The sequence below is a fragment of the Clarias gariepinus genome, chromosome 28, assembly GCF_024256425.1.
Source record: "Clarias gariepinus isolate MV-2021 ecotype Netherlands chromosome 28, CGAR_prim_01v2, whole genome shotgun sequence".
Lineage (NCBI taxonomy): Eukaryota > Metazoa > Chordata > Actinopteri > Siluriformes > Clariidae > Clarias > Clarias gariepinus.
The window spans coordinates 15,364,972-15,382,843 of NC_071127.1; positions in this window are offsets into that span (position 1 = coordinate 15,364,972).

A 17,872-nucleotide genomic window follows, 5' to 3' on the forward strand; every position below is an offset into this window, starting at 1 on the left:
GTAAAACGGTGGCCTACACGGTAAAGTTTCTGGCCCAAAATAAGAATTAAATCAAAGTAGTGCTGTTTGGCACCTATAACCTATAACGTTGGTGATCTTAACCTTGACGATCTCAGTTCTTACATCTTTTCGTGTGCAAAAAATATAGGATTGTTCTTTGATTCTAGTCTTAAGTTTGTCAAATAGATTAATTCCGTTTTTTTGGGGGTTTTTTTGCCTTCGATATCTTGTTTAAGTTTAATCTTTTCTTTTTCAAAAAATCTTTGAAACTGTTATCCATGCTTTTATTACTTCATGTCTTGACTACTGCAATTCATTCTATTATGGTGCAAACCAGTCTTTAATTGGATGCCGTCAAATGGACCAGAATGCGTCAGCTAGACTACTGATGGGTAGTCGTAAATTCAAATATATTTCTCCCAATCTAAAGAGAAACTGGCTTCAAGTCAAACTGAAAATTGACTTTAAAAAAATTTTATTTGTTTTTAATTGCATATTTTTATAATTATTTTTTACCTTTAAAAATTTTATATGTGAAGGTTCACGTGAGGGTTAAAAAACACCACATGTGAAGTTGCATGTGAGGAGGGAAAGCATGAGAAGTGCTTTTGAACTAAAGAGCTAGACTGATATACGAGACGGCATTCTTTTGAAAGATGATGATAAGAGACTGAATGTATAGGGTAGAGTATCATTGGCTGTTCCCTTGGCAACTGTAGCTGTCCCGGTTATGTAATGTTACATGACCTGTGTCACAATACTAATAGAAATTCAGTCCTAAGAGAAACAAGGCACTTTTTAATTCACGCTTAATGAGCAACAAATTCTTTATTGATGGGACGCAGTTTCACAGAGTAAAGTCAAAGCAGAGTCTCTGGTGGAAAAGGGAACATAAACAGAAAAGGAATCAAATATTTCCAAAACCAACACACATACACCAAAGACAAGAGACAGTAAACGGGGAACGATCCAATGTCGACCTATTTATTCTTCTTAAATAGGTGTTTACGTTTGTTCAGGAAAAGCAGAAGCTTAAAAACAGCTGCTTCTGGGTACTTGACATTTGCTTTTTTTGGCATTTTGGATAAAATCTGGTTTGTATAAGGAAAGCCCCTCAAAGTAATGTTATTGCAGCCAGTAAAACTCGGTAGGCATGAGACACTGAGTATTTATTTGCACAGTATTCTTTGGTCTCTGGTAACACTGCCAGGATTTGCCACTGCAAATGTGTTGGTGTGCTTTCCACCTCTGCATCCAGAAAGTTATTTTTACGATATAAGAAAAGCATAAAGGTCTGACTAAACACCAAGCTCACTAAACTCTCTTTTATTACCTGGACAAAATCAAGGCTTTTTTAAAACGAACCATGTCAAGACAAGTTGGTCCCCTCTTGGGGATTAAGTAAAAATTCTTAACTTGCATAATTCCTGAAAGAGTCCCGGGAATGATCATCTGCGTCCTAAATTCATCTGGTCTGGACTTGCATTGGACATGGATTTGTTGCTTATGGAGTTTTTTTTTTTTTTTTTCTCTTTAAACTGTATTGGCTGATGTTATGCACAGATATGTATACTGCCTGGCCAAAAAAAAAGAAAGAAAAAGAAAAAAAAGAGTTGAAGTTTAAGAAGGATCAAAAGGATCAATTTATTGGCCTACATGAAATATGGAAAATATTAAAATTACTGGAATTTGGTCAGGAAATCTCCTTTGCTTTATTAAAATCTAGACGTTTATTGCTAAAATGTCAACTACTTGATAGAAATGTGATAATCTTTTTTAAATGTGATCAAAGATTGCCTAAATGCTTTCTGAAGTTAAATAAAAAAAATCAACAGGGCATCAGAGCCATGTTTAATCATGAAATTAAAACGATTTTTATACTCACAGTGCGACTGAACAATTGTGTGGTCATAACAAAACCATTTGTTAATAAACTACCATTAGTTTTTACCAGTTCAGTTTTCTAGGCAGCATAAAGATGGCATATCAGGGTAAAAAGGGAGCACATAAAGCGATGCACCCATCATGCACTGTGCCCACTGTACATGACTCCGGAGGCAGTGTTATGATCTGGGGTTGCTTCACTCGATCAGGTCTAGACTCAATATTATGTGGCAATAAAATGAAGTCAGTTGATGTTGACCTGAATTACCAGGTTATCAGATCTATGGAGTTTTTCACCCCTGGGGGCATGGGTATATGCCAGGACTGTGGCATGGGTATATTCCAGGATTGCGAAAGAGTGGTTCTGGAAGCATGAGGAATCATTTCCACACATGAACTGGAAACCACATTGCATGCCATGATCAAAGCTGAAGGCGGTTAAATAAAATACTCAAGTGTACACATTTTTCTGGCAGTGGCAACTACTTTGTTATTATACATAAGTCTTTTTTAATAGAATATCTGTACTTTAACTCACTATGTTTTACGAGTCTTGTTACTTATTGTGTATCAATCACACAAAATTGCAAAAAAGTATTTTCCATACTGTATGTGATCAATTTTTGCATGTCATTTAACCATATTGTATTCTGTATGCTTGCAGTATGCCTATGGCAAAATGCATACAATACTTTTTACAGTAGCTGTTAGCTAGTTTAACTACTAACGTAATTAAAGATTCTAGATAACATTGCAGGACCAACAGTAGACCTGACCAACTGAAGCAACTTATAAGTGGTTTTCTTAAGAGTAGACAGCTGTTTAGTCCCAAACTCTTATATACCTCTTTCTATTTTGCATGTGAAAATGCTCTTAATTTCACCATCAAACATAGTCAGTAGTTCTACTTTTGTTTTGTTTTTTATGATTTGATTTCATAAAATTTTTAAGTGATTTCGCAAACAAAATTAAAATGAAACAATTTAATAATTGCCTGTAAATAGCCATAAGAATGTTGTGGAACAGGAAGTGTTGTGGAACAGGAAGTAGCAAATATTAGTAGAAGTGAGGTGACAAGGGCGTTGAAGAGGATGAAGAGTGGAAAGGCTGTTGGTCCTGATGACATACCTGTGGAGGTATGGAAGTGCTTAGGAGAGGTGGCAGTAGAGTTTTGACAAGTTTGTTTAACAAGATCTTGGAGAGTGAGAGGATTCCAGAGGAAAGGGAGATGTGCAAAGCTGTGGCAATTATAGAGGTATAAAGCTAATGAGCCAGACAATGAAGCTGTGGGAAAGAGTAGTGGAAGCTAGGTTAAGGGCAGAGGTGAGCATTTGTGAGCAGCAATATGGTTTTATGTCTAGAAAGAGTACATCAGATGCAGTATTTGCTTTGAGGATGCTGGCGGAGAAGTACAGAGAAGGTAAAAGGGAGTTGCATTGTGTCTTTGTAGATTTAGAAAAAGCGACTGACAGGGTGCCAGGAGAGGAGCTGTGGTATTGTATGAGGAAGTCTGGAGTGGCAGAGAAGTATGTTAGAGTGGTGCAGGACATGTATGAGAGCTGTAAGACAGTGGTAAGATGTGCTGTAGGTGTGACAGAAGAGTTCAAGGTGGAGGTGGGTCTGCATCAAGGATCGGCTCTAAGCCCCTTTTGGTTTGCTTTGGTGATGGACAGGATGACAGATGAGGTAAGACAGGAGTCTCCATGGACTATGATGTTTGCAGATGACATTGTGCTCTGTAGCGAGAGCAGGGAACAGGTGGAGGAAAATTTGGAGAGGTGGAGGTATGCTCTGGAAAGCAGAGGAATGAAGATTAGTGGCAGCAAGACGGAATACATGTGTGTAAATGAGAGGGACCCAGGAGGATCGGTGAGGCTACAGGGAGCAGAGGTAAAGAAGGTGCAGGATTTTAAGTACTTAGGGTCAACGGTCCAGAGCAACGGTAAGTGTTCAAAGGAGGTGAAGAGGCGGGTACAGGCAGGTTGGAATGGGTGGAGAAAAGTGACAGGTGTGTTGTGCGATAAAAGAGTATCAGCGAGAATGAAAGGAAAGGTGTACAGGACATTGGTGAGACCAGCAATGCTCTACGGCTTAGAGACAGTGGCGCTGAAGAAAAGACAGGAGGCAGAGTTGGAGGTAGCAGAGCTGAAGATGTTGAGGTTCTCTTTGGGAGTGACAAGGAGGGATAGGATCAAGAATGAGTTTATCAGAGGGACAACCCACGTTAGATGTTTTGGAGATAAAGTCAGAGAGGCCAGATTGAGGTGGTTTGGACATGTTTAGAGGAGAGATGGTGAATATAGGAGGATGCTGAGGTTGGAACTGCCAGGCAGGAGGTCTAGAGGAAGACCAAAGAGGAGATTTATGGATGCAGTGAGAGAGGACATGAAGTTAGTTGGTGTGAGAGAAGAGGATGCAGAGGATAGGGTAGATGGAGGCAAATGATTCGCTGTGGCGACCCCTGAAAGGGAACAGCCGAAAGACAAAGAAGAAGTAGAAGAAGAAGAAGAAGAAATAGCCATAAGAAATGTTGGAAAAGCACAGAGTGTAAGCTCGGCCGTGATCACTTGACTGCTGCTTAATTAGAAGATCAGGTCAATCTGGTCCAAGCTCTTTAACTTTTTTTCTTTCTTCGTCCGATCGCCTTGCGAAGGGGTATTTTAGAAAAGAAATTACAGAATTTTCTCTCATATTTATCTGCTTCCACATTAATCACTATTCAATACATAAACTAACAATCTGCTGACTGTTAATAAGACTCGGTGAGAATGGTCGAAACACATGAGCCCAAATATTTAGAAATATTAATTCGCAAAGTACATAAACACAAATGAACGTAAAACAGTTTAGTTGTTTTTTTTAAAGTAAATAAAGTATATTAAACACAGCAGACTATCGTGACTAAATTACCTAATTTCATTTTTAAAATAAATAATTATGTTAAATAACACAATGTTAAAGTAGCATTCTTCTCTGCCTAACTTTAAGGGGGCGGCGCCCTGCCCCTTATTGACTGGTAACATCTGTGCCTCAACCACAGGTTGTGTCTTCTCACATAGTTGTTTAAGAAATGAGAAGCTATTCAGTGCATCAGTTAGGGTTAAATAACTTGTAGCCAGCAGAACCACATTAATTACTGCAGTAATTATCCAATTCGCTAAGTAACAATATATATATTGTTGGGTATGGTGAACCCAACAGAATCGAGTTCGAGGTGCAACATTAAAAGAACACATTTATATTCTACAGTATTTGACATCCATCCCTCATCCATCCCTGGGCTGCTCATAAGGTCACTCTTCAGCCATTTTATGGTTCTTCTAACACCTTAAGCTCAAGAGATCAGTCCTTCTAGGGCAAACTGGATGATTAGGTCATTCTATTGTAAAATGTTTTAAAAAGCATGCGTCCCATTTGATGCAGTAGTCATCATGGAAACATCTGCTTCAAAGCAGTGCATGAGGTATACAGTAAGTAAGGTATGAGAGAAAAGCTCTAGGAGAAGTTCTTGAGCGAGATACAGTGCCAACTAGCCTAGTTTTTTGCATCCTAAGCTGGCAGGCACAGGTCCATAAATTTTATTGGATCAAAAAGTTTTTATGTTTTATCTATTATGCATTTTTTTCTTTTATGATATTCTTCTTCATTAAAAAAAAAAAATAGGCTACTGTGTTATCTCAGCAGTTCTCATAAAAAAAGTTTTTAACAAGGAAGTTGAGACATTAATGAATAACATCGCTCATAAGTCATAATGAAACAAGAAAATGTTACATTTTACTGTAGTAAAATCTTTGTAAAGCTGTTTAAAGTTAGACACTTGGATTACAGTTGCAGCATTATCTTGGTAAATAAAAGCATTTTTTATCACTTATTTCTACTGGTATATGTGTGTATACAGAGCCACACAGTGGGTAGCCCATTGTATTCTGTTGGGCTTTGTACTTGAGTGTTGCAGCTTCCTTATCTTGGTGCTTGCACTCTACTATTTAAAGGCCGACAGGATTTTGTACATTTTCTACATCTGTGTGCATCATAGTGGTATTTGTGCCATATTATTTCCATTGTTCTGTGTCATCGATTTTAAGTGGGGAGAAAATACTTTTTCTAAATATAAATGGTGTGCAAGTTTTTTTTTTTTTCCCTAAAGGTCATTCCCAGTTGTAGTAAAGTTTCAGCTCTACTTTTGGTTTTGCATCTTTTTCCTGTATGGTTCATTTCAGGATGTTTATAAGGAATATATCATGACAGAGCATACTTATATAAAAATGTATATAGAAAGTTATAGGAAATTTATTAAAGATCTGCAGGTGTGGTAAAACCAGCCACAAAGCAGAGGTACTTGTTACAGTGGAACCTTGGATTACGAGCATAATTCGTTCGGAAGTGGGATCGTATTCCAAAACACTCATAAAGCATAGGAAATCATGGAAATTCAAATTGTTTGTTACACATCCCAAAAAATAAATACATAAAAATAATGAACACAAAACAAATTAACCTGCACTTTAAAAATAAATCCTGACAGATACATTCTGTTATTATGAACATCTGCTTACAGAAAGCTTCTCCATACCATTTATTATTTATTGTCTTACATTATGCAGCACATCCAGGATGCAAGTCCCAGAGAATGAGTTTCATACTATACACGTGACAAGAGTTGTGCACTTACTCACTCTTACTCATCATCTTTATCGCTTCATTTATTCAGGCAGGCCCGTATTTGCAAAGCTTCTTAGAATTCTCTCAGGGAGCTTCTATCTTAAAAGGCTAGGCTTAAAAAATCCTAGCTGGAAGTCCTAGACTAAAAGTGGCTTAGGAAACTTTTCAGAGCAACTGTTCTATTATCATGTATTCTATTTTTACAAAAAACACATTTCAAGACCTTTGCAGAGGTCAGAGATTATATCAACCAATCACAGCTCTTAAATAGCTACATCATTCCTAGCAGCAGGGTTAACCACACCTCCTCACTAAGTTAAAGGTTTTTGTACTTTCTTACTAAGAGTTGCTCTGAGAAATTTCCTATATCAATTTTAGTCTAGGACTCCCGGCCTAAGCTGGGAGTCCTAGACTAAAAGTCCAAAGCTAGGACGTTTCAAGCTAAGATAGGAGCTCACTGAGGAAATTCTAAGAAGCTTTGTGAATACGGGCCCAGGTCCTTGGACTGAGAGAGGAAACCCACCAAGAATGCAAACTCCAAGCACACAGAGACGGGAATCGAGCCTGGCAGGGAATCGAACACGGACCCTGCAGGTGCAACTCAACAGTGCTAACTTCTACAACACCGTGCCACCTAAGAGTTGTGCAGTTGTAGAAAATTAATCAAAGCCTTAAAGAATCAAGGATTTAACATCAGTGTTAACTGTACATGGGTCCAAGGTCCAGGTCCAATTCAGGGTTTGTGTGTGTGGAGTTTGCATGTTCTCCTCGTGCTTGGTAGGTTTCCTCCAGGTACTTCCATCCCCCGTCCCCCTACAGTCCAAAGACATGCAGATTTGGCTAATTGGTGTTCCCAAATTGCCTATAGTGTTAGAATGGATGTGTGAATGTTGACAAGAGGTCCTTCCATGGTCCTTCCATTTATTAGAATTAATACAATGGTCACCATTGACCTCCACGGTCCCTAGATGGACTACAGAGGTTCCTAGATAGATGATTGGCATAGTGCATGTACATAAAGGCAAGAAACCTGATGACATCTTAAAGAGGTTACCATTCAATGGGCAACAGAAACATCCCATAATTTTACAGACTGTAAGGTGTTATATTGTTAAATGAAGCTGTGTATTTGGTAACTAACAGTTAACTGGAAAAAAAAAGTATACATACCAATGCATCCGGAACATGATTTTCTTATGCAGAGTGTGATTTTTTTTTTATCTGTTTGTTTCATAGAATAGTACATATGTACCTCATCCTTACTGAAAACAAATCATGCAATTATTGATATTCACATCTCATCCTGTGTCTCTCCAAAAGGTTATTCTGCATTACTACTAGATGACTGTCATTTTGAGGGGAAGGCAAGTGTAAAATGATACGTAGCGAGGGACTTGGAGATTTTCTCATGTTAGGATATGTATTACAAGGACTGTTCAAGTCAAACCGGGACTTTTGGTTGTGCAGAATAAAAGAACACAGTTATTCAATCTTTCCAAACAACACCAGCCCTAAAGCCGGTCTTGGCTTATGATAAATTAATGAAGTTATGGCTAACTAAGTAATAAGGTTAACTGAGTGTTTTCAATATTTACTATACTGTGTGTTTATTGTTTATTTCCGATTATAGATTACACTTGCGTTATGCTCTCTTCTTTATTTTCTGGATTATAGATAATGATTCATGGATTCACCTTGATAAATAAATACCAACACACCAGTTGTACACATTTGTGTCCTGCCTCAGCTTGCATGTTGCACACAGAAAATGAATACAATTTCATTCTCTATTTAGTAGCAAAAATTTATTTTGCTCTTGATAGTGTACACTGTATCCCCTCTTTCAAAGCTACCTGCTCTTTTCATCTTTACATCTAGAAGAACAAGAAGCCATCATTTGTTGCACATGCATTACTTCACAGTGACATCAACATTCTTTTCATGTTAGAAAGCCGGGGTCAGACTGCAGGGTCAGCTATGAGACAACAATGCTGGAGCCGAGAGGGTTAAGGGGCCTTGCTCAAGGGTCCAACAGAATGAGCTTGGCTTCTGATCAGTAACACACAGTCTTAACCATTGAGCTATCACTTCTTTGGCTCATCATGCAAAAAAAAAAAAAAAAGATATTCTGAATCCTGTCTTCTCTTAAAATTCGTTCCACTGTGTACTAAACTGTATATGGTTCAAATGACAATAAAAGCCTACTTGACTTGACTATTTGACTTGAAATTAGCCTGAGCACCTGAATGCTAACAACTTTCTTCACATAAAATTAAAATGCCAATTTTAAATAATCTTCTACTAAATTCAAGAGTGAACAACTGCCAAATAGAACCTTATAAAACTGAACAGTAGTTAGGTTTACAGAATAATAAGGTTTTATTGGTTCAATAACCCATGCTTTATTGTCTCAGAAATAACCTGTGTAACTTTTTGAGCTATAAATTGCAATACAGCTTTGCTAACTGGAATGTCAAATCTTTGATTTATCACATTTCCAAATTGCTTTTTTTTTTTTTTTCACCCAGATACGACATTACAGTGCTGTGGAAAAGTAATTTCTGTTGTTTTTTTTTTTGTTTGTTTTTTTGTATGACAAAATCAAACACATTTTAATATTGACAAAAATAAGCTGAGTAAATATAAAATGTGGTTTTTAAATGTTTAAAGTTTTTAAATTCCCTTTATTGAAAGGGGAAAAAGCTGTCTAAATCTACCTGGCCCTATGTAAAAAAGTTTTTAAAAAATTGCTAAATCATGAATCATTTCACTCGCCACACCCAGGCCTGATTACTGCCCGACCTGTTGAATCAAGAAATCACTCAAATTGAACCTATTTGACAAAGTGAAGGACGCAAAAAATCTCAAAAAGCAACAAACAATGCCGCGATCTAAAAAATTTTAAGAAGGGATGAGCAAAATAATTGACATGTATCAGTCTGGAAAGGGTTACAAGACATTTCTAAGACTTTGGGACTCCAGTGAACCACTGTGAGAGCCGTTATCAACAAATGGAGAAAATTTGGAACAATGGTGAACCTTTGATGTGATTAAGTCTACTTAATAATTTGGAACATTGTAGCTGCCTATAGCATGCAATATATGTGTTATTATACGAACTGAGCATGTAACCATGCACATCAATAGAACTGGTTATAAAAGGGCAAGTCATTAGGAGTGTAAACCTGAAAAAAAATAATAAAGCTGGGATGCAAATCTTTGTTGCATTGCCTCCAAGTAAATGATATATCATAATTTCCTGAAAATCCTGTGATTTATAGAACAGTTTATTAGTGTAAAAGAATATTACAGAATTTTTAAAGATGAGACGCAGAGTTAATATAAAATAGTACAGTGGAACCTCGGATTGTGAGTAATGCAGAAAAATGTTTTCTGAGTTTGCAAAACTTGGTTTTCTCCACGAATGGATTTATCTCATTTTGCTGTCAAACTGTTACATATTATGAAAGTGTTTGTCATTCATTAAATGTAACTATATGCCTACCAAGTACATAAATACATAAAATTTCTGAAACTCTTGCTCTTCCAGTTTTATATACCTACAGTTTTACAGTGCTGAAACATGCACAAAAGTGTTGTGCTACACATTTCTGCAGTGCTCGGGTACCTTACGATCCATACCTGGCAGCTCTACCTACCAGCTTCAGCAAGAACAAAGACCACATGCTAGCTGTTACACATTACTCCAAAAATTAAGCACAGATGTTCACCAGTTGCAGTTAGCCCAAAATGCTCTTTTATAGCCACGTAAATTTATCACGAGCACTGTTTGAAGTGAGGGCAAGAGGCATGCATCATATTGCTGATGTACCACAGAGCTTTGAAGTCGAACCTACCATTTTTTTAAGACAGGTTTTTATTTAAAGTTGCATTGATGGTTAATCTTGATTTGATATATTTGCTTTTACAGTTCATATAGATAAAGAGAGAAAGAGAGGAGAATATGGAAGAAATGATAAAATGCACAGCTTCGATGCTGTTTTGCTAAAATCAGCATAACTTACAGTGCGTTAAGTTATTAATTGAAACCTAAATGGAAACTGTCGTTTATCAAGGGGTGGTCTTTTCACTGCAGGGCCACTTTCCCCAATTTAAAACCCTATAATTTCCTCTTAAAGACTCTATTCAGTCGTTATCTGGAAATGCGTACCATCGCACATCCATTACAATGGTAAAATGGATTAACAGTGTCGTCCAACCACCCAAGTTATTTTCAGAACCTTTAACGTCATTTCTTTTTAATTGTCATTTATTTATTTTAAATATTTGACTTGGGTGGCAGGGTGGCTTAGTGGTTAGCACAGACGCCTTGCACCATCAGAATCTGGGTTAGAGTCCCACCTCGGGTCTGTTTGATGGAATTTGCAAATTCTCCCCATGCTTGGTGGGTTTCCTCCGCGATAGGCTTTAGGGTGCCTGTGACACTGTACAAAGGATAAAGCTTTGCCTAGCTTCTTAGTTGGATGACCCCTATTTAGGGGCTTTGCAAAAAATTTGGCTCATATGGTGCTTAAGAGGGGAGTTAAACCCTCCATGCTGCTCGAGACCACATCATGCTGATGGTTCACTTTTCCTAATGAGCCAGCACGAAGCACACCTCAGGCCATGGTGTGAATATCATCCCCACTATTCATGTTTTGATTCGCTTAATCTTGCTTATCTAGATAACCTTTCATGCCTCGGTAGCCGAAAGCCTTTCAGCTTGTCTTCTTTAGGCTTTCCCTCTAGTGAAAAGCAGATTACGTCAAAAATTCCACACCAGGGAAATAAACAGAAGCGACTGACACAGAAAACAGGATTCATCATAGCATGAAAGACGAAGCCTGTTATTACAGCACACCAAAACAAACCGACAAAGGAGTACTCAGATCTGGTTTCCTTCCCCAGACTTTTCAAGTACAGTAGGAGACAGTTTCCCAGAAGTACTGTAAGTACAGTGAGCTCTCAGGGGCAGGGAGGTGTGGTTTCCTTACAGAAATACACATAAAAAATACTGTAACTGTATAAGACTGGATATTGGAATGCAAATTCTCGGTGAATGATTCTTTAAACAACTTAGTTGTAATGCACTGGACAGTATGGTATAATTTTCTCTACCACCATCCTCCAAACTTTGGGCCGCAAGCTTGTATAGCGTGTAAATCCAAATGTTATTTCCTTTATGCTCCTTTGGTTCTTGGAAAGTCTAGGACGTAACGTAGACCTGGCTACAATCATGGAAATACTAAGAGTGACAAATTGTCTCCAAAGGCACAATCTTGCACAATCATAAAGATAACAGGTGGGAATGATAATAATGTAACCTAATAAGGAATGATGATAATGTAATCTAATAAATGATATTAGGATATTAAGACTAATTCTGAAGATTGACAGAGAAAAGCTTGAGCAGAAACTGAACTTGAAGATTAATACAGTGCAGCAAAGCAATTTTAAAGCATAGAGAAATTTGATGCCAAGATTTTCCTAGAAGTGCTTCCCTGGAATTCTATCCCGAAAAAATGCATATATAGCTCTGAAAGCCAAAGATACGTTAATCACAGGGTGTGAAGGAGAGCCCAGAGGAATAGCCCAGACTTTTTCCTGCCTCTGTTTAACTATGCTTACACAATGCGGTGGCTTCCCCATTTTAAACGCAAACACATATATAGGATAAGTCATCACCGTCACAGTTTCCACCAGAATGCTGCGAAGGCTTCCTGAGTCTGGATATTTAGAAGGGACAACAGGAAAATGAAACGACAGGGAAAACCAAGCTTTTTTAAAAAAAAGAGGGAAATGAAAGACATAATAAGTTACTAAATTTGTAAAGAATAATGTATTGTCTTGCCATTGTTGCAGAATCTCTTTGCAGGCATAAAAGTAAAATAACTGCCTTTTTACAGAGATAAGCATCTGCAAATCCTAATTTAGTCATACTAAATGATTTTTTTTTTACCGACAAAATAATGTTATCAAGATAACTAAAAGCAGTTTTTATTTTTTTTAAAGAATGTACCATTAATGACTTAGTGATTAGCGCTGTCACCTTGCACCTCCAGGGTCCAGGTTCGATTCCCACCTTGGGGCTGTGTGCATGACGTTCTCCCTGTGCTTGGTGGGTTTCCTCCAGGTAATCCCGTTTCCTCCCACAATCTAAAGACATGCAGGTTATGCTATATGGCCTTCCCAAATTGCCTGTAGTCTGTGAATGTGTACTGTATGTGTGTGCCATGTGATGGATTGGCGCCCCATCCAGGGTGTACCTCCTGGAATAGGCACCAGGCCCCCGTGACCCTGTATACAGGATAAAGCAGTATAGTGATTAGTGAAAGAGAGACTGAGTGTATTACTATGTCATCATAATAGTACATTCAACTGAGTTACTGTTTAAATGGATACACTTTTATCACAGATGCCTAAACTAATGCATTTTAAATGAGTGCTATTATCATTTTTAAAAAGCACTCCAAACATAAAGGAAATAAAGTAGACAACAGTGTCCGGATTAATAGGGTCCGTTACAATAATAATAAGCCTTTGACTACAGTTGCGGTCAGAATTTAACATATTCTACACTCATTATGAATGGGAATGTTATGGCAATATTGGCCTTTGTAACACAGCACGCTTCTTGACCAAAAAATGGTTTTATGTAAGCAAATACTAAAGAGCCTTTGATTGGATCATTACTGGAATGATTAATATGTTTCAGCTGGCAACAATTCTGATGCAGAGAGTGCTTCTCATTTCTTAAACAATCATTTTGGGAAGACATATCCCGTGTTCATGGAAAAACTGTTAATGTATTTCCAAAGGGTCAAATAGTTGGCCTCGATCAAGCAAAGAAAACATTAGAATTACTGGAACTGGGTGAAGAACTGTCCAACACATTATTGAAACCTGGATGGATCACGCTGAACTGTCAACTTTGTGAAAGAAATGTGACTTAGAAAAAAACACGAATGTGGTGTGTCAGGGTAAAAAGGGAAGCACATGAAGCAAAGCATCAATCAAACATAGTGGCCGATGTGCAAGCCTCTAGAGACAGTGTTATGATCTGTGGGTGCTTCAGTCAAGTCTAGCTTCATCAACGTTATGTGGCAATAAAATGAAGTCAGCTGATGACCTGAATGGTTTTGTTCTTCCCTGATGGCAAGCCATATCGCAGGACTGTAAAATTGTAAAATAATGGTTATGGGTACATGAGGAATCAATTTCATGGTCCCAACCTTAACTCTGTGCTGGAGAACACTTCAGAAGTGGTTCGAGTCTTCCATTAATACAAACGCATAGAACAATGGATGGAATTAAATATTTATGACCTTGGACAAAATATTCCACAACAAATGCATGCAATTAAAAACTAAAAGCAGGTCAGGTTGTGTATATTTTAATGGTAGACACCACCAATAATTTGCAGGAAAAAGGTTTAATTTCTTTTTTTTCTTCTTCTTTTTCTTTCTGATATCAACACAGTCAGCATTATACACACCCACTTAGGTTATCAGTTCAGTCAGGATGAAAGTTCTGAAATGTCATGTAATTCACCAAGCAAACTGCCTCTCAACTGCCTATTAGTGAGGCTGATTGACTACAGCTGGCAATGAGAAAGTATAAGGAGCTCAGTGTAGATCTGAAAAGTGAATGGTAGATTTACACAACTCAGGAAAATCTCTAGGTGCCAATCCTGAATAACTGCAGATTCCAAGATAAGTTTGAGCAATTATATTGTATGTAAGTAGAAGCCAAGGTGTGGTGTAGACACTTTGCCAATGTCTGGGAGAAGACCCAAACTGTCACCCCGTAAGCTCAGGCATGATTGGTTTGGAAGGTTACGAACAACCCAGGAATGACCAAGACACAAGCATGCCATGAACTGGAAGCTGCTGAAACACCAATGTCAGTGTTTACAGGCAAGTGAGGTTTAAATTGCTATGGACTATCCAAGAAGCTGACCACATGGACAAAGGAAAAAGACTCATGGAGAAAAGTTTTAAACAGATGCATGTTTGGAGGATTAAAGGTGAGACCCACAAAAACATTGTACGAAGTATTAAGCATGGTGGTGGTAGAACCTTTTGGGCATGCTAGAAAACCAACAAATTTATTAAAAGTTTTTTTTTATAAATCACTTCTGCCAAGAAGAGTGGCCAAATATCCAACCAGAATTCTGCCAGAAACTTGTTGATGGCTTTCAAAAACTAATCTGCAAAACGTGAAAATTTGCTACAAGACATTCAACCAAATATTTGACCCTATATGACTTTAACCAGGTGCTGATATTAGATAACCCAAATAAATTAGGTTGTGCATCAAATTCTGGGTGGGTTCTCCTATTTAAGATGATGTTCAATCATTCATTCGAAGTATCAAGATCAACCCTCTTGACTGTCAGCAGGTCAGGCAAGCCCTACCAGTGTGCTGCTGCGAGGATTGGTTTGCTGGCTTATATTAGGGCCATGATACCTGATCGTGGTTGCAAGTCTCCAGATGTTTCTAGTAACAGCTTTCATTGCTTCTGTGGCCTCCAGTCCCTCAAGTGTAACCCAATCAAGCGCCTTTTGGCTGTTCAGCTTTCTAATTTGCAGAAACTTTGCAAGACAATCAGTTTCACATGGTATAACATTCCTGTACAGCACGTCAAGAATCCAGTATAGCCCATGCCTGGGTAAAGTCTCTCCATTTTGATCGGGGGACCTAATGGCTCATCTACTAAATTTAAGGTGTACAAAACTCAAAGCATGGTCTATTTAAACATGAATTGTTGGATCTGCTGTTGGAGGAGATAAACTCAATGATAAATACAGACCTACATGCTACTGTGAAGTACAACTTTACAGTATTCTTGGTTGAAGTGAGCATCTTGTCTTTGATGGAGGAGCTAGAACCTTCTTGGAGAACAATGGCAGGTATAACAAGTGTCTGCCACTATAGATGAGTCAGATGTGGACTAATGGAATGGCAAAGCAAATAGAACAGCCATTGATATACTAAAATATATACTAGAATGTAAGCGACATAGTTAAAACACAGTGGGTACATACACACACATACAAAACTTTGCAATCAATGCAACAGCCATACTCCCAAACATTCTTTTCTGCTGTGTGTATGAGGCAAGAACCTTACAAAGATATTTGTCTTACAGTTTGTGACTAGAGTCTGACCTTGAGGCACTCTGTCCTCCAAAGCTGGATTCCATCCTTCTCATCATCCTTCATCCTCATCTATTCAGCAGTGTGTATAATTTTCATTCTCTACTTTTAAAACTCCATGGTTCCTAGGTTTCCTCATCAACATCCTAGCCTTGTTTCCAATCACATACTGCATAAGTTACTGCATGGTTAGCTAAAAACTGTTGCTGTTCCTCAGTACAGCCCTCATCTCTTACTCTCTCTACTGGTGTGCTCTTGTTTTCATTGTTCTATGTTTTCCACATTGCCCAGAATCTTAAGATCTGCAAGCTTGTAGATATACTATATGGAAAAATTATTTGGCCAACCCTGTTCATTATTGAAATCAGGTGTTTCAATCAGTCCCTTTATCCCAAGTCAAGGGCAATCTTAATCCTTCAGCATACCAAGACATCTTGGACAATGCTACTGTATGCTTTCAACTTTGTGGCAGGCCCTTTTTTATTCCAGTGCACAAAGCAAGGACTATAAAGACATAGTTTGATGAGTTCGGTGTGGAAGAACTTGACTTGTCCGCACAGAGCCTTGACCTCAACCACATCAAGCTCCTTTGGGATGAACTGGTACAGAGATTGCGAGCCAGGCCTTCTCATTCAACATCAGTGCCTGACCTCATAAATGCTCTACAGAATGAATGGCCATGAATTCCCACAGAAACACTCCAAAATCTTGAGGACAGCCCTTGAAGAACAGTAGAAGCTGTTATAGCTGCAAAAGGGGCCCTATTGAAGTTTATGTATTTGGAAACAATGTATTTGGAAGCAATGTTGTCATTGCGGGTTTGGCCAAATACTTTTGTCCATATACAGTAGTGTATGCGCTGTGACCATTGATGAGTGATAAACCTTCATAATACCCTTCACCATCAACCTTGCAAAGGCTTAGGATCAAGTTCAAATTGTTCTCGAATACAGCATGTAAAGGGAGATCAGTAAGTAAAGTTTAGATACCAGCAATCAAGTTGAAGTAATTAAGTTTGGCACGATTGTTTAGGTTTTAACAGGTCTTGTATATTTAAAAAGTAATATATATCTAATCAGATGCGGGTGCATACAAAAATGCACACTGGGTACTTTATTGCGGGGCTAACTGTGGTGTCTGGGCTGTTAACTCTAGTGGAAACGAGTGCGTGCTTTTCTTCAGAAGCTGAGTAAGCTGAGCCAGGTCCCAAAAAAAAGTCATAAAATATTGTGATGAAACGTTGTGATATGGGCCTCTAGCAGACCAGACAATGCTGCCTCTAATGAGATCCAGAGACAGGAGTCACCCTCTCTTCACTTATTAGCTGCTCTTCAAAAAGGGGGGGGGAAACAAGGAAATTAATATTTCATTCAGTGCCTTCTTGTACAGATTTAACCTCATAAAGCAGCACACACTATGTAGGCAACAGAAGTATAGGTTTAAGTTACAACCTGAGCACCACTTGGATCTCCCCCATGATCAGTCACAGTAGAGGAGGTAAACAGAGTTACACAGCATGCCCACGCTTGTCGAAGAGTGAGAGCTGAGAGACGTGAGAATAAGAGATGAGTGTGTGCACGCCACGGTGATAAAGGGCAGTCACAAATGCTTAACTAAAGTAATCTGGGATAATATGGGCTAACCCAATCATTTAGCAGCACTGGCACCGAGTGAAGTATTTAATTATCTGTGAACAGTGTAAACTTTTTAGGCCACATGTAATTTAGTCTTCTTCACTTTTTCACACCCGCCCTGAGAGTTTATTCGGAATCCCGCTTCTTTTGTATTGATCCATCTTTCACTAATAAAAACCGCATGGTTCTTCACAATGTCAGAACAGGCAATAGGGCTGGCATTTAATCACCCCAGAGTTGTGATTCCATGCTGATTTTGGGTCACTGTCTATGTGGTGTCGTAATGGCTGTTTGGATTTGTGCTGGGAAAACATGCCGGTTGGTGGATTGATTGGCTGTGCTAAATTATGATACACCCAAGTGTGAATGAATGCCAAGTCCACCCAGAACATTACATCTTCATGACAACAAAGTATGACTCTTCACTACATCAATCATAAATCACTTCCTGCATCAATATTGCCCAAGAGATTGAGCCATTGACCTCGCTTCTGGCTCCCGCAGCAGAGCATACCCCCCGTCATTTCCAGAAAC